The following is a 24,949-nucleotide window of genomic DNA, read 5'->3' on the forward strand; positions in this document are numbered from 1 at the left end:
AGATTATAAATGTAAAAAGTAAACTTACAAAACATTGGAGGGAAAAAAATAAGATAAAAATCTTTGTGGCCTGGTGTTAGACCACAAATGAATTCTTAAATGTGACAGGGAGCAACAGACTGGGAGAGAATATTTGCCATCGCACATCTGACAAAAGAATTTTAACTGGAATATATAAAGAACTCTCAATACTCAACAGAAATAAAACAAAAACCCCAATTAGCAAAAGTGGGTACAAGATTTGAACCAATACTTTATCAAAGAAGATACATAAAAGTTAAAAAAGGACATAAAATTTGTTCAACATTATTAGTGAGGAGGGAAATGCAAATGAAAACCACAATGAGAGCCACTATAACACCTTTTAGGATGGCTAAAATAAAAATTATCGATAAACTCAAGTGATAACAAAGATGTAGAACAACTGGAACTCTCATGTATTGCCCTTGGTTATGCGAAATGATACAGCTACTCTGAATAGGGTATGGCAGCTTCTAATAAAGATAAACACATAGTTACCTATATGATGCAGTAATCACACTACTGTGTATTAACCTAAAGAAAGAAAAACTTATCTTCAAGAAAAAACCTGTACATGAGTGTTCACATAAGTCATAATTCAAAAAAACTAGAAACAACCTTAACATTCTTCACCATGGATGAATCACAGAAGCATTATGCAAGTGAGATAAGCTAATCTCAAAAGTTCATATACTGTTTGAGTCCATTTGTGTGACATTTACAAGAAGATACAGCTGTAATGACAAAGAGAGAGTAGGTAGCAGGATGGTAGGAGTTACCTACCTACCTACTCTTTTTTTTTTTTAAATACAAAATGATTTATTAAAAAACCAGTAAGACACTACTACAACATGACACTGTCACACTGGGCTTTTAACATGAGACTGGGGGGAGGCATAAAACACAAATTGATTCTGAAGCAGAGCAATTAAGAAAGAAAACAATGAAAGCAAATTTCTTTTAATGAGAACTCAGAATTAAACTTCAGAGGGACCCAACGTCATACTTCCGTTTGGGGACTTGACACAAAAAAATTTAGTTTGAACTGCTATTAGCAGGTGGCAGGAGCCACCTTCAAATGAATCTTCAATTTGGAAAATACTGTTTCACCACCTGTTGGGGATAAGTTGCAGATGGAATAATTTAGTATGATTTGTAGCTATTTTGATGACCACATCGCCTGGATGCTTTCCCATAACCACTCTGCTGGTCACCATCTCTTCCATGAGCTCTTCCCGGAAATCCTCCTCTAGATCCCCACTGTTGCTGTTGCTGACACTGTTCCTTCGACATAGCTACTTTTATTCCACATTTACTAAGACCAACATTGTGGTATTTCTTTTCCATTATCTTCTTCACTGGTTCCTCTTCCTTAAAGGTAATAAAACAGAATCCACACCTCTTATTGGTCTTGTTGTCCATGGGGAGCTCTATGGATTCAACCTCACCAAAACCACCAAAATACTCCCTTATTTTCTCTTCAGGTGTATCTGGAGAAAGGCCACCAACAAAAATTTTTTAACAGGCTCTTTTGTTTTCATGACTTTGGCCCTCTTAGGATCAATCACCTTCCCATTCAATTTATGTTCTTTCTGATCCATGACCTTATCTACACTCTCTGACTCTTTAAATAGCACAAAGCCAAAACCCCTTTATTGCTCTGTGATAAGATCTAACTTCAGAGTGCAGTCTACGACTTCACCAAATTTGGAGTAGTAGTCCTTCAGATCTTTCTTTGTAGTATCCCAGCTAAGGCCTCCTATAAACATTTTCCATTCTTCTTGCCGTGCTGTCGCTGCTTCAGAGTGTAGGAGGATGGTAGTAGTTAGGAGGATGGTGTGACTTAAGAAAGAATATCACAAGGTAGTGTTTTGGGGTAATGGATCTGTTCTGTACCCAGATTGCCGTATGGTTACGTGTATCTATACATATGTTAAAATTCATAGAACTGTACACCAAAAATGTATTAAAAAAACCTATTGCAGCTCTCAGAAAAAATCTATAATTGTCAGTGGTGTCAAAGTTATAACCATAAGATGCAATTTTGAATAATATCCCCAGTTATTATATGAAAACATAATTCTGTACTAAATAAATAATACCATACTCTGAAATATATCAGTCATAAAGCTTTCAGGACACACAAACCTAATTAAGTATGTAAACATAAACCAATAGTAATTACTACTGCTTGTGTTAATTTTTAATGTTTATGTAATCAAAATGAATATTGCAAGGTTCCTCTAAAGAATTTGATTTTCCCATAAAATACTGTTGATATTCAATCTTTTTTTTTTTTTTTTGGCTGCCCCACGCGGCTTGTGGGATCTTAGTTCCCTGACCAGAGATTGAACTCTGGCCCTCAGCAGTGAAAGCCTAACCACTGGCCCAGGGAATTCGATATTCAATCTTTTAAAACTTACCAGTTATTCATATGTTTCACTATGAATGTTTCTAACCTTTTACTTATCTTTTTCTTCTATGACTCATTCTTGTGTTCTGAAAGGAAGTTTATTTTTGAAAATAATTTTAAATATACTATAAGTTTTTAAATAAGTTCAACATCGTAATAAAATCAGTTTTGGGGACAATAAAAAAATTTAAAATAATATATTATTATAACTTCTTAGCACCCGCTTTCACTTTCCAGTGAATCTTGGTTTGGACAGCATATCATTTGTTTAAGTTAGTAGTGATTTTATTTTCTTACTGTGGCACAGAACTTTAATTCCCTCCATCTAGCTAAAATTCTTTCTTCATTTGGTTGGCATCCAACTCTACTTCCTCCTGTACTTTCGTTTTTCTTTGCTCTGATCCCCTATAGATCTTGTATGTACACCCTTGTTAACAATGATAGGTTGTTGCCTAATACTGTTTTTTCCTATCATGTTTTTTGTTAAATAAGTCAAAATTTCTTTCAGAGCAATAAAAATGATTTACTTCTTTTATACAGAGGTATAACATGTATCTAGGATATTGTTATAGTTTACACAATGTTTGATGGACTTATTATCCTACCATTGATTGGTGAATCATCATAGAATTAATTTTGAATCCCTTGGCATACCACTTAGTAAATTAGAAAATAGGAAGTTGTAGAGAAATGATTCTGTACTTATACTCAAAATGTGTGTATCTCTTCCAAAATAGATTATGATATTTAAAAGAAATACGTGAGCTTAGAAAGTTAAGCTGCTTGAGAGCTGATAGCTGCCCTGTCCTATTATAGAGAGATTTCCTTAGATTGCTAGAATAAGTCCTTAGAGTCAGCAGACTGACTTGCTCTTGTCACACAGCGATTGAGCAAGCCCTAAATTAGACCTGTGTCAGATTACAAGGGTATCCACATAGCACCCACGTGCCTAGTTGCCTACCCTAGCAAAACACCATGGGAGTTAATGAGGAGTGGGCCATTTCTTTAAAAATGTATGAGTTTTAGTTTGATACCAACAAAGAAGAAAGTCTGGGGTTGGGAGAAAAGACTTGTGTTTTCATATATAGATAAGAAATTCCATAAACTCATAAGGTTTAAACACTCTATGAAGATAAATGAATAGCTGTGTTGCCTAAGATTTTTAGCCTTGTCCCTGGTTGTAAGTCTGTACCATCCATTAGTAAGTAGCTGACTTAGAAGTAGACTTTATTGAGGAGAGGGAGGAAGGTCTCCAGATGCTTGAGATTATCCTTTTATATGTGCATATTTATTGAAATGCAATGTTACTTCTTTTAAGAGTTCTAAGTTCCTTGATAGCGATACTTGTATTCCATTTTTCCAGTGCCTTGCAACATTGTGTGTAGAGTAGATAATAAAATTTTATTGAGTGGATGTTAAATATATAAAGTATAATTTCCAGGAATTGAATATTAAGATAGAAAACATATTACATGCATAAATAAATTTTACCTGTTGCTCTTCATCTCCAAGTATTAAGCATATCCTGAGTCATCTACTGTTCCAAGTTAGGTCTTTAAAGGTAGAGAGCTAGTTGGGATTAGGCAGAGTTTATGATGTAGTAGTTTTGTGTTAAGTTAAGGGTTTTGAAGGGAGACTTGAATAGTAAGCAGTTAGGCTTGAGAAACAATCTATTTTATTGGTTTACAGTCGTATTTTCCAGGTCCAACCATGTCCTGGAGTAAATAGTTGCTGTTGCCTGTAATCAGATTATTCAATACAAAGACATGCTTTCCTAAGCATGCCTGGTCACAGGATGGGAAAATATGTTTGGTCCCAGTATTGGTTTGGATAGGGACAGGGAATTATGTTGGTTTCAGTTTTTATTATTATTTTTATGTTGTTGCTTCTTATTCTTCTGCTCAGCACTCATTTTTGAATCTCCATTACACTTGTATTGAATTTCTTCTACACATTCCCCTGCATCTAACCTTTCACTTATCTTTTTCTTCTATGACTCATGCTTGTGTTCTGAAAGGATTTCTTGGGCTAATGCTTTCAATCAGTAAACTTATTTTCTACAGAATTCAATCTGTTATCTGCTGTCTTTATATCATTTTTAAACTCTGTAATCATATTTGGTTTTATATTTTTATTTTTTAAATAATAGAGCAGTATTTCCTCATCTCAGATATTCTATCACTTTGTATGACAGGATCATTTAGTTAAACAGCCAAACTGTACACGTGTTACGTTAAGACTATCTTCTTAACGTAATTATGTTGATAGGAAATCGCATCTGAATTTATAAGGACATAATAAATAAATTTAGGTTTTATGAAAATGTTCCATTTTCATTAGTATTTGCATTGATATTTTTGAAATAGCAGAATTGTAAAATTAAGAGCTTTCCTTTCTAAACTTTAATTATATTATGCCTATCCAAATGAAGATTTGAAGGCAACATTTTTATTTTCAGTGAAGATATTTATGTTTCCCCAAGTAGAAAACTGAGAAAAGGATGAACATGATGCTAAAAAATAGAACGTTTCTCACAAATGATCTACAGGAAAAAAATGATAGTAATTTGAGCTTACTCTAATATTATAAAAATAAATATTTAACAAAATATTATGCAAAGACTTTGAAATACTTTATTAAATAAGCTATGGTGTTTTATCAAACTAATGATTAAATCTCAATTGTATTTAAAATATAGTTTTCTAATATCACTGATTTGAATTTTTTAATGCACTCTAAGTGCTGAGGGAAAAAAAATATATGTATATATATTGCTTAATCTGGCCGCATTGCATTGCATTACACTGCTTTCTAGCTTTATTTTATCCAGTAGAGCATTTCATTTTATAACAGGTATAACCTGTGTCACTATTTCTTTCTACCTCTGAAGTGGACTAGCTTTGTAATGCAGCATATTCATACTCTCGGGAAGAGGAAGCATCTTAATTGCTCTACTTCTAGGGAAAGCAAACAAGTCCTGCTTATTGAACTTACTAAATTGTTTGTAAAAGCAGAACAAAGGTGACAATATCCTGAATCATAACATCATATTCTCAGAATTATCAGATCACATGTGCAACTTTATTCAACTAGAAATTTTCTGAAATAAAACAACAGCTAGAGTGTTTTCCTATTGTTAATCTACAACATCTGGAATCTAATTTAAAACATCACCAGGCTTGCAAAAGAGCAGGGAAAGATGACTTAAAATAAGGAGAAAAAGAATCAATTGATACTGACTCAGAACTGAACACAGATATATGCATCTGAACTCCGTTTAGTGGAGGTTATTCGAATACAAAGAGGGCAAGAAGAAGCTGGGGCAGAAGAAATGAAAGATAATTCTTTTATCTCAGGCAAGTTTTTTTTACTGTAGGTGATAAAAGGGACATCCATTGAGACATATGGAGTATTAATTCATAAGTAAAAGTATACCAGAGGTTGCCAAGAAAGTATAAAACATGATGTCAGGCATCTGGAATCCAGATTCTGAATATTAGAATTTCTCTTACAGAAAGATTTAGAATGAGTATAGTCCCTAACTGGAACCCCAAAAGAGACAATTATGTACTTTCACATCTTCCACAATCCAAAGAATGGCCTGAGGAATAGTGGGTCAGTGATGTGCTCCAAATAGGGTTAGATATAAGCCAAAAGAATGAGTTAGAACAGAAGAGGCCTACAAGGGAAGTTGTGCCAACACCAAGGCCTAAAGTAATTATCTGCCTCGAGTAGAGTGTGTTAAACATTTGCAGAGATACAAAGTCCACCAAGTAAAATTACTCGAGACTTCAGGAAAATATTGAACTTTTTGACTGCATTGATGCATTTTAAGCTTAGTAGATAACATTAGCATTTTTAAACCAAAAGAGCAAATATAATTTTGATCTGACTAGAAATTGCAAATATCCATCTAATACTGAATTTTAAATTCCTATTTAACAAAAATCAGCAAGAGAATGGCAGTATATTCAACAGAAAAAAATAAATTAAGCATATGATTTGAAGAGGTAGTATACAAAACAAGAAACCAAAGTGCCATTAAATATATGAAGAGACCCAGACCCTCAACCTGACTAGAAATCAGAGAAATAAAAATTCAAATTATACCACTTTACATCCATCAGATTGTAAGAATTAGCACTTGCTAGGATTTGGGAAAAAAACAACTTTCATACACTGTACAAGGTTTATAAACTGTTAGAGCTATCCTGGAAAGCAATTTGGAAGTACTGAAATTTGGTATGCATATAACCTCTAGACAACCTATTCCACTCTACAGCACATTTAATTTATAACCCAAGTAATTTATCACATAGGTCTATCAACGGATACCTTATTGTTATCACTCCAGTCTTTTCTGTAATGTAATATAATTTGAAATTAAATACATTTAACATAATAGTATAATGTTAAGAAGTAGTAAACTGAAAAGAATTCAGAAGTAAAATATTGAGGGAATAAATAGGCAAATATAACAAAATACAGTTTTTTATTTTCCAAGAATATGCATATGTTTAAATAAAATCTGGTAGCAGTGATTAGACACACATACATTAAATACACTAAAACTGGTTATCTAATGTGTTGAGATGGGAAGAAATTAAGCATGGAGGATAAAGAGAATGAAACTGAAAAAAGATAAATTTTAAGATAAAACAAAATAAAAGGGTCTTGTAAACACAGGTGATGATATGATGCCATGGATTGGAAAGTAAGATCAGTTTAACTTGGGGCATATCAGATCATTGTTGAAGCATTCAAAAAGAACACAGTATGAACTTCTAGTATTTTTTATACAAACAGCATGTATATTGGAAGTGGGTATAGTCTGTGCAGCTGAGACATGAAGTTTTTAAGCAGCCAACTAAGATTTTTACAGATTTCTAAGAAACTTTTACTTTAATTTGAAAACTTGGAAGAGATAATAAGTATTTCTAATCTGGGAAGTGAGATGATCTAATTTTCTGTTTTGAATGATCACTCTGTAACGTGAACAGATTAAAATGGGGCAAGAATAGAATAGAGTTTGTTTCAGTAACTCTTACATATATGATAAAGGCATTCACCAAGGTATGCTTTAACAAGGAGGGGTGCTAGATTATAAGATATATAAAAATTTAGATTCATTAAAATTATGTGATAGTTTTGTTGATAGGTAGAGATAGGAAAGAGAGAGGTAAAAGATAACTCGGTGTTATCAACTGAAGAACTGGTGTTTTTATTAAAGATTGTGAACAGATGATCAAGTGGAAGATACACTGAGTGAGAGGTCTCTGCAGCTTATAGGAAGATATCCAGTGGATAGTTAGATATATGGATCTTAAGAAAGCTGAAATTTAATTAGATATTTTATATTTATCTAATCTAAGAAGACCTTTCCTTGACAATATTGAACAGATAACATTTGTGCACAAATTTAGAGAGATAAGTAGAATATCTGCCACCCAATAGGCCAATAAAAAGATTACAAATAATCCTTGCTGCTCCCAAGTTTCTGTAGTTAAATAAGTGGATTTGAAATGGACATACAGTTTTAAAGTTGAATAACCGAATTAATGGATTTTAAATGATTGTCAATTACTATCACGATCATAATTCTGTTTTGAAAGAAAATCTAGAGGTTATCCTAGTGATTTGCAGAAACTGATTCCTGTGCTGTTTCTGTTATACAAAGATAGCAAAATATTCTGGTTAGGAAGATGGGCTTTGGGGCTAGATTATTAGGGTTTTACTTTTACCCTGGGCAAGTTAAAAAATGCCTTTGACTCTCATTTCCTCAATTTAAAAGGGCAGCTAGTCTAATACTTTTGGTAGCTTATCTCCAAGATGGTCACCACTGATGCCTGCCTTCTCAATATCTGCTTTCCATCTCTCAGTTGAGAGTGAAGTACGTTCTTCCAACCCCTTGAACCTGAGCTGGTTTGTGATGGCTTTCACCATAAATTTTCAAAGAACTGGAGTTACTGCAGTTCCAAGCTTAGCTTTTAAGAGGAATGGTAGCTTCCACCTGTCTCTCTTGGAACTTGCCCTGGAGAAAAGCAGCTGCAATGTAAGAAACTTATTTTGAGACTGCCTGCTGGGAAGGCTATGGTAGCCACTTAAAAAAGACACATGGAGGAAAAAAATACCTCATACCCCCAGCTCTTCACCCATCCCTGGCTAGACTACAGACATGTGAGTGAAGAGTGTTCAGACAATTCCAGCTTCAGTTGTCATCAGACTGTATTACAATAAATATCAAGATGAACATTGTCAACCTCCAAACTCCATATAGGTTATAATAAAATGATTTGAATAGCAGTGGTAAGAGTAGACATCCTTGTCTTGTTCCTGATCTTAGAGGAAAAACTTTCAAGTTTACAGCACTGAGTATGATGTTAGCAGTGGACTTCTTGTATATGGCCTTTACTATGTTGAAGTACATGATTTTACACCTGTTTTGTTGAACGTTTACATTATAAGAGTGTGGTGAATTTTATCAAATACTTTTTCTGCATCTGTTGAGATGTTCACATGATTTTTGTCTTCCATTCTGTAAAAGTACTGTATTATATTTATTGATTTGTGTACATTGAACTATACTTGTATCCCAGGGCTAAATACCACTTGATTATGGTATCTGATCCTGTTAATGTTGAATTCAGTTTGCTAGAATTTTGTTGAGAATGTTTGCATGTATGTTCAGCAGGGATATTGGCCTGCAATTTTCTTTTCTTGCAATTATAAAATGAATTTGGAATTGTTCCCTCTTCAATTTTTTTGGAAGAGTTTGAGAAGGATTGGCACTAATTCTTTAAATGCTTGGTAGAATTCACCAACAGTGCTATCAGAACTGGGCTTTTTTATCTTGGGTGGTTTTTGATTACTGATCAATCTCCTTATGGCTCCATTTACATTTTCTATTTCTATTTCATGATTCAGTCTCCATAGTTTGTATGTTTCTAGGAATTTATTTCTTCTAGGTTATCCAATTTGTTGGTGTATAATTATTTATAGCTGTCTCTCATGATTCTTTTTGTTTCTGTGGCACCAACTGCAATGTCTCCTCTTTCATTGGCAATTTTGAGTCCTCTCTCATTTTTTCTACATTTTTCTAGCCAAAGGTTTGTCAATTTTGTTGATCCTTTCAAATGCCAACTCAGAGTTTCATTGATCTTTTATATTGTTTTTCTAGTCTCTCACTTATTTCTGTTCTAATGTTTATTATTTTCTTCCTTCTGCTAACTTTGGGCTTAGTTTGTTCTTTTCGCCTAGTTCCTTGAGGTGTAGAGTTAGGTTACTTATTTGAGATCTTTCTTCTTTCTTAATGCAGGCATTTATTGCTATAAATTTTCTTCTCAATACTGCTTTTGCTGCTTCTCATAACTTTTGGTGTGTTGTGCTTTCATTTTCATTTGTCTCAATATTTTTTTTGTTTACCTTTTGAATTTTTCTGACCCATTGGTTGTTCAGAGTGTATTAATTCCACACATTTGTGAATTTTCCGATTTTTTTCTGTTATTCAATTCCAATTTCATATAATTTTGCTTAGAAAACATACTTTATATGATTTCAGTCTTCTTGAATTTGTTAAGATTTGTACTGTGCCCTAATACGTTATCCATCTGGGAGAATGTTTTGTGTTTGAAAATTATGTGTATTCTGCTGCTGTTGGGAGGAATGGTCTGTATGTATTTCTTAGGTCCATTTGGTCTAAATGTTGCTCGTCTGGTGTTCCTCACTGATTTTCTGTCTGAATGATCTATCCATTGTTGAGAGTGGAATGCCAAAGTTTCTTACTATTATTATATTGCTGTCTTTTCCTCCCTTCAATTCTGTTAATACTTTCTTTATGTATCTAGGTGTTCTGATGTTGGGTGAATATATATTTATAATTGTTATGTCTTCCTGAATAAATCAACACTTTTGTAATTATATTATGATCTCTTTGGCTCTGGTAAACATTTTTGACTTAAACTGTATTTTCTCTAATATAAACACAATCACCTCTGCTCTCTTTTGGTTACCATTTGCATGTAATATATTTTTCCATACCTTCACTTTTTACCTATATGTATACTTAAAGCTAAAGCGAGTCTCTTGTAGATAGCATATGTTTAGCTCTTATTTTTTTCTAATCTGTTCAGCTACTTTATGTTTCTGGATTGGGGAATTTAACTTATTTACATTTAAATTAAGTATTGATAGGTAACAAATTACTACTGGCATTATGTTGTTTTCTGTCTGTTTGGTATTCCTTTTGATGCTTTCTTCTCTTGATTTCTTCCTTTGTGATTTGTTTGTAGTGTTATACTTTGGTTCCTTTTTCTTTATCTTTTGTATATCTATCATAAGGTTTCCTTTATGATTGCCATAAGGCTTACATAAATCATCTTATAATTATGACAGTCTGTTTTAAGCTAATAACAATTGAAATTTGCTTGAATACAAAACCTCTACACATTTACCCCCCTACACACACTTTATGTTACTCATGTTACAATTTACATATTTTTATGCAGCGTATCCATCAACTAATTATTGTTGTAGTTATTGTTAATATTTTTGTATTTTTAAATTTTATACCAGATTTAAAAGCAATTTATGCATCATTATCACAATATTTGTCTATATATTTACCATAACCAGTGATTTTTATACTTTCATGAGCTTATGTGGTGCTATTTAGTGCCCTTCTGTTTAAAGAGAGTTGAAAAACTATCTTTAGCATTTCTTATTAGGCAGGTCTAGTGGCGATAAGCTCTCCCAGAATTTGTTTCTCTCTCCTTCATTTCTGAATGTCAGCTTTAGCCAGAGCAATTAGGCAAGAAAAAGAAATAAAAGGCATTCAAATATATTGAAGCCCTGAGCAATGTTATGGTATTGGCGATGGGGCCTTTGGGAGGTAATTAGGGTTAGATGAGGTTTATAAGGGAATCCCTCAGGATGGGATTAGTGCCCTTGTAAGAAGAGACGCAGAGTTTGCTCTCTCTCCAGCATATGAGGACATAGCAAGAAGGCGGCTCTCTATAAACTAGGAAGAGATTTCTCACCAGACACAGAATTGGCTGATGCCTTGATCTTGATTCCAGATTCTAGGTTCCAGAGCTGTGAGAAATAAATTTTTGTTTCTTAAGCCACCCTGTCAGTCTCTGTTGTTATGGCAGTCTAAGCAGACTAAGACAGCATAGTATTGGTAATGCTTTTTTAAATTTGAGTATCTCAGTTGAAGGAAATGAAGAATAGGTAAGGGTCCGCGATATGTTTAAGTAACTAGTAAAATGTTCATTATAATGATACATATATATACATACACAGTTAAACATGCTCAAATATACTCTAAAATGTATGGCATCCATATATATATATATATATATATATATATATAACATATTAATCACTTGAGATTAAAATGTGCTTCATATATGTGGAAATCTATTTTGAAATAGTATGAATCAAAAAACAAGAGTGCCCTAATACTGATTTTTCTATTTCTGTATTCTCCATTTTTAAGTAATCACATCTTTAAAAGTCACAGAAACCTAGATCTTTGGTCTCAGTTTTCCTAACCAACTTGAACTTTTTCCTGTCAGCTCAACACTCATTATTTTACCTCTTACTTTATACACTTCCAGAAATTTGCTAGGCTAGCAGGTTTCTTATGCTATACTCCAGTTTTCAGAGGCAGGATATTAAGTTCAGTAAGCATGGAGGCTGAGAGGGATGAATGTTCACAGTGAAGAGTTAGCACCTCTGTTCTTCTGGCTTTAAATCTCATGCTGCAGGAAAATGGAATAGTTCAGTACTCCCCATCTTTGTATTTCTACTAAGTTTACTTTTCTTTCATCAAAACTTTTCTCAGAATTTTCTCATTGCACAAGCCTAACCTCAGAAGACATTCTTCCCTATAACTGTTGGACAGTTGGACAATAATACAAATATATAAAAGCTAAAAATCAAAGAATTATTTCTTCTACAGGATGTCAGTTAACAACTTTGTGTGTTTACTGAATCAGCTAAATTGTGGAGGTTCAGATGATTCAAATACATTGTAAGTGGCTGTAGTCCTTCCATTGCCAACTGTTTTTTGACTAATGAAAATGAAACAGCACTCTCTATTTTTTTTATATCAGGTCTTCTTGTTAAAATGCTAGTGAGATCTATTTGTTGGTGTAACTTACACAATTCCTACAAAATGGTGACCTCTTCAGTCAAGAGTCAATTTTCCAGCCACATCATATTAGTCACCCTTTCTCCTCTCCTTTTCTTCCTTCCAATCCTCTTCTTTCTATTCTTCTTCTCCTCACTTCTTATATTACTGACAAAATGAGCAACATAAGAAAGGTTTTTGATTGTGTAAAATATTATTGTAATAATTTACCTTTAAATATGACATTTGAATTCCAAAATTGAAAAGTTTTTAACTATTATAATAGAACTCTGTGGTACATACATCAAAGATCAGATCCAGAATGCAGGCATTCTTGTTAGAAAGAGTCTAATCAATGGTCCCTTATTCCAAAAATTCAATTCCTTTGACTACAGAAAATGCTTAGATGGAAGGGAATCTTGCAGCATAAACAAACAAAAAACAAATGATAATTATGAAAGTTCTTTTAAGTATTCTGAAAGCACCAGTCATCAGATTGATTCCAAATAAATCATAACTAAATTCAGGCATCTCATCTAAGTTTGAAAAACTTTAAGTTATTTTTTAGATTTGCAAAGGCATTTCATACCCATTGTTACATGCCCCACAGTGTATAGGAGTATGTTATAAAAAGTAACCAGATCAGCCAACCCATTCAACTTTATTTTCAAGACTTATGAAAAGCTAACAGTTTAGTGCATAGTTTTGTTCATGATTTTCTGTCTGTGCACATAAATATATAACATAGTGTCCTTTGTATAATTTACAAGAACCACCATGATTGCACACAGGCTAATTTTCAATATGTTTTATCACATGTAAAATATAACAGGGTATTTTCTACGATAAGTCTCAGAGCTATAAGTCATCCCATTTTTTAACCACATATATTCCACTTTATGGATAAACCATAACCTAGTCTCTTCTTGGTTGGATATATACAGTTTTTCTTTCCAAGATATTTGTTGCAAAGATGCTGTATAAAATATTCCTGTCCATATATTACACACCGTTTATTCTTTTGATGTCAGTTTCTTAAAACTGCAGTTATAATAATGGATATACATAATTTTTACTTCAATAGTTATTACTTTGTTACTTTAAAAAATGTTACAGCTTTAAAAACTACCATCAGGAATACATGAATTTACCTGCTTTTCTACACTTTCAATATTAAGTGACATTATCAATATAATTCATCAAATAGCTTTTCCTATATTACCTTTTTCATACCCGATGTTTTCATATAGAAATAATACTAATAATGCCAAACAGTTAATGAAATTTCCTAAGAAAACATGTCAAAAAAGTAAACCATAAGAAAAATTTATATAGATATACACAAACACAACTGAATCACTTTGCTGTACAGCAGAAACTAACACAATGTAAATTAACTATACTTCAAAGTAAAAAAAAAAGTAAACTAATATTTTTCCTTATTGATCAGTAAATATATTCCAAAGCATGTTATAAAGTGCTAACACTTATACTACTGGGAGCACTTGTACAATTTTTTAAGTAAAGAAACACAATCAAATATTAAAATGGGCCAAAATGGGAATACATACCTCAAGCCAAACGAATTGAAATGACTAACATAGGAAAAGATGTTCGAATTTATTTTCAAAACAATGCATATTAAGTTACATGTATTAGTTTGACAAAAAAATTGTTATAGAACATATTCCTTGTGTAAATGGAGGGAAAGAGACATTTTCATTTATAGAGACATTTTAATTCTTATGGGTTTTTTTTCAGATTAATCTGTAAATAATTGTTAATATAAAAATATACATATACTTAAGCAGTCCAATTCTTGAAGATCCATTCCATTGTAACAAATGCATGAGTATCAATATATTTATATGAGGATGTCATTTTTAGAATAATTTAGAGAAGTTAAAAAATCTTTGACTGTATAAAATGCTCATCATAGGGGAATGATTATATGTTGTCATTCCATTCCATATGATAGTCTGTAGCTAAAGAAATGAATGAATTTAACATATATCAACTGACTTAGAAGATTTTCCAAACATAATATTAATGATAAAAGCAAGATGCAGAAACATGTTTGTAATGTAATCTAATTTTTTAAACTTAATAACCAACCACAGAATCAATTTGTATATGTGTGTACGTTTGTACAAACCTGAACAAATTATGTAAAAACACACATCAGACACTTAATGTTAGTTTATTGGTAGGTGAAAAGGAAAGGAAGTAAAAAATTACATATAAAGAAACAAATGTACCCATGATTTTAAAATAGTATTACAATAGAGTAATATTTATGCAAAATTATATATGTATGAAATTGTATAAAAAATAAGGTCACTAAAAATATCAGTGTTGGTTACTTTATGGTAAGTAGATGTAAGAGTATTTAGATATTTTAAAAAATATTTTGTATCCTATTTATGAATTCAAGAGAACATGATTATCTCATTTATTCTATAATTAGTTTCTCAAATTTTTACTACTCCACCATTCCTCACTCTTACTACTATTTATTAATCTTTATATATTTAATTCTAATGTAATAAATCTACTTACCTTGATGGTGATAGTACTTCCATTAAAACATAGAGAGGATTTTAAAACTGAACATTACTGGAATACAATTTAGATACAATAAAATTAATGCATTTAATGTAAACAGTTCAATGAGTTTCGACAGTTTTTGACAGTTGTGTTGTTTTCAGTTTGGGTTTACTATAAAAAGTATAAATTAATATATGTAATTGGGTCAATGACCAATAATTTCAGATCATTGATAATTCTGAGAGAATAAAGAGGTTTAAAAATAAGAGAAAAAAGGGAAAATCTAGTCAACATTCAAAATTTTTGTGAATAATTTCAATAAAATGTTTTAGAATCTCTTCTGAAAAGACAATGTTTTAATCAGTTATTTGCTTTTTTGCTACTGAGCTATAGGAGATTCTTATATATTTAAGATATTAACCCCACAGCAAACATGATGATTTGATGTAACAAAAGTTTTCGAGGTAATGTATATGTTTAGTCCCATGGTTGTAGTAATGGCATCATGGGTATATGAATATGTCCCAAATCGTCAAAATGTATACATTAAATATGTGCAATTATTTGTATATACATTTTACTAAGTAAATCTTTAAAATAGGAAGTGACTAAATTACATTAGAGTAAAATGGAGAAATGAGTACAATGTACTTTGGAATAATACTGAAAAATATATAATACTGGCTAAAATTATGAGGAAATGAGGTTGATTTATATAATAATTATTCTTTTTAATCAGTATATGAGTTTTGTGATAATAAGAAGAGTAACTATGTTGACATTTTTCTCCCTGAGAAATATTCAGTCTCTTCCCAAAATAAGTTATCATCCTCTTTTCAATATAGTAACTTGGATCAAAACTAATAAGTGAGATAAACTGTGTGGCACTTTATCACTCCCCTCTTTATATCAAGTGATTTATGATTAACAACTTTAAATATTTTGGCATATGCCTTTCTCTTGCTCTTCAAGGTAAAAATCATTCGACTCACATCATTTGGTATTTATTATTAAAGTATGGTCAGTGCTTGGGAACTTGTCAGAGACATATATTATGTGTCTTAGAAATATTTTTTTTCCCTTAGTGATGGGAGTCGTCACTAAAATTTTCCATACTATATTTTGATAAGTGAAAAATTGACAAATTTTAAGTTTAGTATTTTATTTTTAGTTTAATAACATTCAAATTCAATAGTTACCAACTGTGACCAAATTTATTTTCAAAAAAAGGACTGTAATAATATTTCCATCCCATGTGCTCTTTAGAAAACTTCCCCATGAAGACCTTGAGGCGAATTTCCTTCCCTTGAATCTGGGCAAGCATGTGACTTGCTTGTGACCTAAAGAATATGGCAGACATGAAGCTGCAAGACTTCCAAGTCTATCCCATAATAGGTGAGGCAGCTTTTGCCTTATCAGATGGGTTACTTGCTTTGGAGATATTCAGTTGGCATATCAGAAATTCTACTACTCTGAGACTCTCATGCTAGAGAGATCATACTTAGGTACTTGGGTTAACAGACCTGCTGAACTCCCAACGGACAGATGGGCATTTGAGGGAGCATATTGGATGGCCAACCAAGCTGAGCCTTCAAGTGAGTACAGCTCCAAGCAGCATCTGACTTAGCCTCATGAGACCCAAGTGAGAATTGCCTAATCCAGCACTTTCTGAAACTTTGACCCATAAAATCGGGTAAAATAAAAATTGTTTAAAGTGTCTAAGTTTTGGGGTAATCCACTATGTAGGAATAATAAATGAAATATTATTCAATGTGGAATACCTAGGAAAGCTGAATGAATCTCTCACTTGTCTTAAAGAGAGCCCAAATCAGACACATAAATATGAGTGATGAAAGGAACAACAGAGACATCAAGTGTAATCTCTTATTTGAATATTGAGGCAAATGACCTGGAGAAAATAGCTACTTATTGGTAGACCAAAGATTGGAACACATTTTTCATGATTGCTGTCTTGGTATTTTTGCACAGTTTAAAATAGCTCTGTATTTGAAGAGATTAAGTAACCATAGAATATTAATTGACATTTTTATATTTCATGACATATCCTTATTTTCTTTCTTTTAGCAAATCAGTCCCTTATTTAACTTTATTTGATTCTCAAACTCATTCACAGTTTTATATTTAAAACCTACTTTATACAAGTACTGTATTAAATGCTGGGGGATTAAATATGAAGATTTTATGCCATTGAGGTATGAAGAGTTGTTTAATATAAAGGCATTTAAATCATATATTGTGAATAAAATATGAGGAGTTACATAACAGTTCCATTTTAAAAAATGTTGTCAAATAAAGTAGAAAATTGGATTCAATGAAACATCAGATTTATTAAGGCTACCAGTGGTGTTTGAGATGGTTTGTGAAGGTGAATTGTCTTTTAACAAGTAGAGGTGGATAGTTACAGCTTTTAAAAGGAGAATATGCTAAACAAAGGCATAAAAACAACAGGTATATTCAGGAGGTGGTGAGGGTTTTCACATGCCAGGATATATTATATGTTTGTATATACTGAGAGGTGAGATTGAGAAGAGGGATGAGCACTGGAAGATGATAATTGATGTGTAGATTGGGGCCATATGGCAAAGTATCTTTGATACCGTACTGAAGGGGGCAAGAAGGCAGTGTCAGAGGTTAATTATGATCAAAGGACTTCTTAAGAATATGAAAAAACTTTTATTACTGAACCTCCAGCAATAACATATGAATGAACTTTTGATTGTGTTTTCTTAAGAACTATTACTGCCCATTTACAATTATCTTAGACTTTTCAGAATAGATTGATTGCAATTGCGAATATTAAACTCTGATATAGCATTCAGTTATGTGATAATGCTTTTTATCATTTTGAGCAGCCAGTAACTTGATTCACAAGTACCACTCGATAACAAACCTAGTCGGCACAAATTACTCAAGCATCTAAAAGGTAGATGTGACATGGTTGCAAATTACACAATCTCTTCTAGGAAATAAATAAGTATTTCATGTAAATGAGCCATTATTTTTCTTTAAAAAACAGTCATTCCATGTCTGAGAGCTTTATCCTAGCAGCTTTACTTTTTTCAGAGTGCAATTTCCTTTTCACAACAGATAACCTCCTTGTAGTGACTGGAAAATCACCTCATGCATTGATTTAGCTAGTCAGTCATTCAGTCTTTTTAAGGCATGTACTTGCTATGTGCTTGACCCTGTACTATGAGCTGGGGAAAAAAACATTCATAATTTATCCTTTTTTTTTTTTCTTTAAAAAGTTTGCAAAATGTAGCTCAGTAGGAAGTCAAAGATTGCCTTTCCCATACTAGGTTCGTTAGCCAAAATTACCCTGACACAACTGGAAAGGTCTGAACAGTAAAACTAAGGTAGTGATCTTGTTATTTTATAGAGAAAGTATTTTTCTGACCACTAGTACATAAATTAAAAAAAAAATGTTCTTGGCAAATTTAACTAATTCCATTCTCCAACTCACAGAATCATAGATTTATTTAGTGTAGCCTTATTTTTCAAGCCCAGTGTTCTAGAAAATTAGTATTTTTAAGACAGGTAATTCTGAGTATAGTAAACTGAAGGTAACTTGAATAAATGAAGATGCCTAGCCAAAGGGATTTCCTGGCATCAATAAACAGAGAAAATAAAGAAGAAAATAACCCATTTCACAGTATAAGAACATAATCATTTGACTATAGCTATTTAACAAAGAAATATTTGATTGGCTTCCTTAGCCTGGGAAATAAATTTGAGATTAAAAGTCAGCTGATCCTCTGTCTACAAAAGAGGATAATGGATTCAGTGATTTGAATACAGAGCAGCAGGTAAAATATATCTTGGAAGCATGTATGGTCCATGGATCTGTCCTTGTCCTGTTGAATCAGAATTTTCTAAATCAATCAATAGGAAAATATGCTTTAAAAATATTATCCAATATTGCTAATTTAATTTAGAAACAGAGATATGGATCTCTTGTCTCTCCTCCTTGTTCAAATAACAATGTGCTACAGTATGGCTTAGCTGCAAGACACGGAGAGATTCTATGGCTAAAATGCAGCCTTGTTGTTTACTTTCCTTTATTTCCTAACAGTTAGATAAATAACAATATGTCTAGCTGAAGCAGACTTCTTATACCTTTGATGCCTGTGAATACTTTTAAGAACTCTTGAAAATATTTAGGAGAGATTTCTAGTGAGCAGAAGAATTACTGGTGTGGGGCTGAGTGGAGTGGGGCAAGTCAAACATCCTAGGGATTCTCATAACTAGAGCAGCCCTTTGTACATAAGGGAGATAAATAAGCTCAACATTACATGGTTTACTGAGAGTTCCTTTACATATGTATTAAATATATATAAACGCTTGGGAGATAATCACAGGTTTCCAAATTTATAGTTTAGAATCAATGGCAACATCACTTGCTGTATATGCATCAGGACAAAAATTGCTAATTAGGTGGAGTATTCTCAAATTAGTTTTATTTCACTGACCAGCTACAGGATAATTGGAATACACATGATAGAATGGAAGTATCTATCATGTGAGACATTGAATGTTGAAACACTGAAAAGCAAGAAATAAGCAGGGACAAAGGAATGATAGTGCTGTGACCTGCATTTTTGTTGTGACACAAGCTTATCTTCCACATCTATGGAAACATAAATCATTTAACACTTTGTGTAAAAGAATCATGATTTTAGTTTGCCTCCAAATTCCAAACACCCTGAAGGTAATCACCTTATGGTGAATGAACCTGTTATGTGACGATTAAAAATGTGAGCACTGGAGTTAAATCCTCTGCATCCCAGTATTACTCCCACCACTTACTAGATGTATGGTGTCAGGCAAACTATTTCCTTCTCAATGCCTCAGCTACTTCATTTGTAAAATGCAGGTATCAACGGTACCTACTAAGAGTTAAATGAGCAAACTTCTATAAAAGATTTATAATTGAACATAGCAGATAAATACACAACTCGGGCAATCTATTAGTGTTATGCTCTAACATGCACTCTATTTTAATGTTTATATTATTGACTTTATTTATTTATTTATGGTTTCCTGAAATTATACTGATGTAGTAAATAAAAAATAGTCATTACAGTCTTTTACTAACAGTAAACATGTATACATTTGTCTTATAAATATTGTCATGCTACTCTAAGCTTTTCATATTTATTAGAAATGTCTCTATCTGTATAGTCATGTTGTAATTGTCATATGCAATACATGTAATTACCATATAAGACATCCATGCAGTATTAAAGAGAATTCCACTTCATTTAGACAAGAATCATGCATTATCTTCTTTGAGCAGAAATATAATTATATAGATTTTTAATGGTTGTATAAAATTGGAGGATTGGGTTTTAGTCCAGATCCCAGTGAGAAATTGACTCTTTCTACAAGAGTCACTTAAAATAACTTTATTCATATTTAGGAAAAAAATGGATTTCATTAGAGATCACAGAAGACAAAGAGCACTTTTATTAAAGAGAGTCATAGAGCTGCAAAGCAATGCACAGGTAGTTTCTACTATGTGGTAAGGTAAACAAGGCTTTTTCTGCAGATACTTCTAGAGGAAGAAACCATCCACAGCAATGCCAAAATAAGTACTTGATTGTTGACTTCCAAGAAAGATGGAAGTGTAAGGGCACAGCTCATTAGAGTATTTCATATACTTTGAAGACAGGAGAAAGCCACAATTTCACATCACAAGCTGAACAATAACTGATAAATAACAATGGCACTTGTACAATTCACAGGGGCTCCGAGAATTTAGTACAGAACAATATACAGTGTGTATTTTATAATGCAATAAAAGGTATAGGAAATAGGTGGAAGAAGTTCTGATGTACCTTACTAACAGGTCCAGTTTAAAGGCTGAGGGGTAGACTAGCCATGGAAGAACTAGAGCAGACCTCTTCAAAGACTGGAAGGTATGCTTAGGAACTAGGTTGCTGTCTGCCTTTTTCTGTACACTTCAATAACTTCCTAATATGGATACTGTCTAGAAATGAAGCTTAGCAATAAAACAATGTGTATCAACAATCATAGAATGCTCATTACTGACAACATTGAGCAACCTGATAAAAATACCTAGGCCAAAACCATGTAAGGGTATGGATTTTAATCTATAGGTTATAATAAATTTAATTTAAACACTTAATATCCAAACCATTCTAGGATCATTAAAACACTTAAAGCTCCTGCAAGTAAGCCCTAAACCGGTCTCTGTCAGTATTTTCACAATATTTTTATGTGTGCATGTGAAATCTGGGAAGCAATAAAACAAGTGAATAAATTGATGGCTAAGATAACATAGAGAAAAGTAGCCACAAGATATTTGCTTAAAATAGTATCAAAAATTGTTGCTAGTAAATTATAATTCATAAATAAAGTCAAATAAATTCTATAATAAAATACTATCTCATATCTAATCATACAACCACATATTAATATTGATATGAGAAAAACATAAAACATGGAAAGTTATACATGGCTATGACCAAACTTGAATCTGTTTTTAAAAATAAATCTTTACTAAGATAACCAGAACTAACAAGATTATTTTCAAATTTCACTGGAATAATAAAGATCTATTAAAGGCTGTCACTTTTTTTTTCAGAAAGAAAAAAAAGAAAAAAAAAATGAGGGAAGTGTTATGTGCTACCAGTTTTGAAAAGGTATGATGAAGCCATAGTAATAGAAGCAAACAAGGAATGAAAAAAAAAAATGACCAATGAAATAGAATTGATAACTCAGAGACCAAGAAATGTGTTTTTGAATATTTGATTTTAAATAGATATGCAAAGTAAGATTTTGTAGCTGGTGTTAGAGAAAACTCTTATATAGAGAAAATAAAATTGAATTTCAATATAAAATTTTATAATATATGTAGATGTGTAAATCAGATGTATTAAAGATCTAAATGTGAAAGTTAAACATATTTAGTAATTAGTATTTACTATGTAATTATTTAGAATATATTTGGCCTAGTAGTGTGAAAAATTTCAAATAGGGCCCTAGCACAAGTTTAAATAAATAAAATAATAAATTAATAAGCAGACACATATTCATTTGATTTCATCAAAATTATGGATTTCTATACAGAGTACCTACATAAAGTCAACAGACCATTAACAACTTGTAAAATGCTATTTTTAGTATATACAACAAAAACTAAGAGAAAGATGAATCAAGAAACTCATGTAAATCACTCAGAAACACAATAGAAATACAGATAAAGAATACTGTATGGATAAGTAACACTCACAAGTGGAAATCTGAATGATAGTAAGTATATGAAGAAATTCTCAAATCATTAGGAATAGGAGAAATAATATTTAAGGCAACAATGAGATGCCAGTTTTCCCCATCATATTTGCAATATTAGAAAATTGCATGATGCCAGAGTCTAACCAGTCTTATACAACATAATCATAAGACTGGCATCCTATCACCTTGACCATATTCTCGTGGTTAGAAGCAAGTCACAACTCTTACCCGCATTCAAGAGGAGATTATAAAAGGACATGAAAAGGATAAAGATATTTATATTCTACTATATTAAAACTATAAGTCTCATAAATCATTTCTAAAGGAAACATTAAAAGGAGATAGGTAATAGTGGAAGGAAGACACCAATATCCTTTTTAGATGACTTGCAGTCTTAGGAGAAGTGCATTAAGAATAATTAATAAACTAAAAAGAATATATATATATATAGTACTAGACAAAAAGTCAACATGATGTTTTATAATTAAACGGTATTATGTTAGAATTAAATGTTCCTGAAATAAAGATCTTGTTCTGCAGATTCAAAGGATGCAGTATGTTTCAGTGTGATCAATAAAGAATAAACACTTAAATTTGTTGTTGACATTTTGAACAAGGAGTTTAAAGAAACCCATTCCAGTGAGGGTGCTTTATAGACTTTTAACTTGTGATCTCTTAATTTTCTTTCTTCCGTTTAAAAAAAACAAAAAAATAACCTCCAGATAAACACTCAATTTCAGGGACAGTATTTTGACTTGTGTGTGGGTGAGAGTCAATGGGAATAAGGAAACAAGACCCTTACCTCTGTGGTCTTTGCATTATATGGAGGCAATCAAACTCCAGAAATGGAAGAAGAGTCAACATTCAGTATATAATGGTTATATGGAATATACTGCTTGTTTTGTGGGTTTATTTTTTTTTAATTTTGTTTTGTTTTCAAATTTTGTTTCCATCTTACAATAATTTTCCAGGAAAAAAAAAGAGCTAGGATATGTCTTTTTCATTTGAAAGATTGAAAAGAAAAACAGGTGAATGCCTGAGAGAGTTTGTGGACTCAAATGGCATGAGGTGCAAACAAAAATGTGCCCAGTGTTTGGAGAGCAGCCAGAATAGTTGTGAGGATCAAAAAGACCAGGCTGTGACCTCCCTGAGATCCTGAAATTGCCAGCAAGAATTTGAATTCAGCTTGGGTGCGTGTGTGAGAGGAAGGGATTAATTTTAATTTTCTCAAGGTTTATGTGATAAAAAGAGCTGATAAGGAAGTTGATGAATTCAAAAATATAGGTTTCTTCAGTATGTTTAAGGTAATCACTAGAATAAGAAAAATAAATACACATATCCTAAATCATTAGATGGGGAAAGAATTCACTAATGCACAAAATCTGGAAGCACCATGCAATGAGCACTCTCAAGCAAAATTAGATGGTCTTATCAGACAAAAGGAAAAACACCAAGGACTGCTGCATTCAGCAGCTCTTTCAGTGGCACAAAATAAATACTAAGCTGTAAGGAAAAATCTTGTATGAACTAACACAACATTGCATCATTCCCCCATTTTTAATTGCACATTAGCCAAATTGTTTTAGTGACCTTATTTGCTCTTTTAATATCACATTTTAATATTTTCTGTTATTATTCTGATTTATTTTCCTCTTTATTATGTAAATAATAAATAAGTGACAGCTTCCTCTGTTAACGCTTTTCCCATGGAGAACAATTAACTGTTTGGTATGTACTTCCAGGCAACGTTCTATTTCCAGGCGTATTAGTTTTCTTTTGCTGATATAACAAATTACCATAATCTTAGTGGTTTAAGGAACACAGATGTAATATTTTACAGTTCTCTATGTCAGAATTCTGACATGGGTTCCACTGAGAGAAAATCAAGATATCAGCAGGGCTGCTTACCTTTCTGGAGGCTCTAGGGGAGAATCTTTTTCTTGCCTTTTCCACTTTTTAGAAGCTGCCCGCATTCCCTGTTGTAGCCACCTTCTTTCGTCTTCAAAGCTGGCATTGGAGCATCTAGTTTTTCTCACACTACTGTCTGGTATTCAGAGAACCAAATGAAGATGTTTCTTCTTTTAACGATTTTAAGGAGTCAAATGATTAGACTGGACCCACCTAGATAATCCAGCATACTCTCTCCATCTCAGACTCAGCTGATGAGCAACCTTAATTGCATCTGCATCCTTAATTCTCTTTTGCTATGCAAGGTAATAGCATAGCCGCAAATTCTAGGGATTAACGTGTGACCATCTTTCAGAGGTTTTATTCTGTTTAGCATACCAGATATACACAAACGTTATTTCTTTGTTTTAGTCTTGTCTTAAAAACCAGGAAAATCAGATCAGAGTGCTTGTCTTTTATTAGTTTTATTTCTTTTTAATAATAAGTGTTGTAGGATTTTCTGTTTTCACTATGCATAAATTTAATTCATTATATTTAAAAACTGATATTATTCTAGAGTATGACTATAGACTAATCAAATTAACCATTCCCCTTTTGATGACTGGACACTTTACAAATTTTGCCATTATAAGCAGTGATGCAAAAATCAA

At 32.3% G+C, this 24,949-nt stretch overlaps 1 pseudogene across 1 annotated transcript; it reads right to left on the reverse strand.

Annotated features, from left to right (window-relative positions):
• Positions 1-1,057: 1,057 nt before the first annotated feature.
• Positions 1,058-24,364, reverse strand: LOC309831477 (heterogeneous nuclear ribonucleoprotein D0-like; annotated as a pseudogene). Its single transcript has 2 exons — positions 24,300-24,364; positions 1,058-1,863 (listed from the first exon to the last, which is right to left on the reverse strand). The product of its transcript is annotated as a heterogeneous nuclear ribonucleoprotein D0-like (transcript).
• Between the last annotated feature and the right edge of the window lie 585 nt (positions 24,365-24,949).

Source organism: Grampus griseus, assembly GCF_964374135.1.
Source record: "Grampus griseus genome assembly, chromosome: 13".
Classification (NCBI taxonomy): Eukaryota; Metazoa; Chordata; class Mammalia; order Artiodactyla; family Delphinidae; genus Grampus; species Grampus griseus.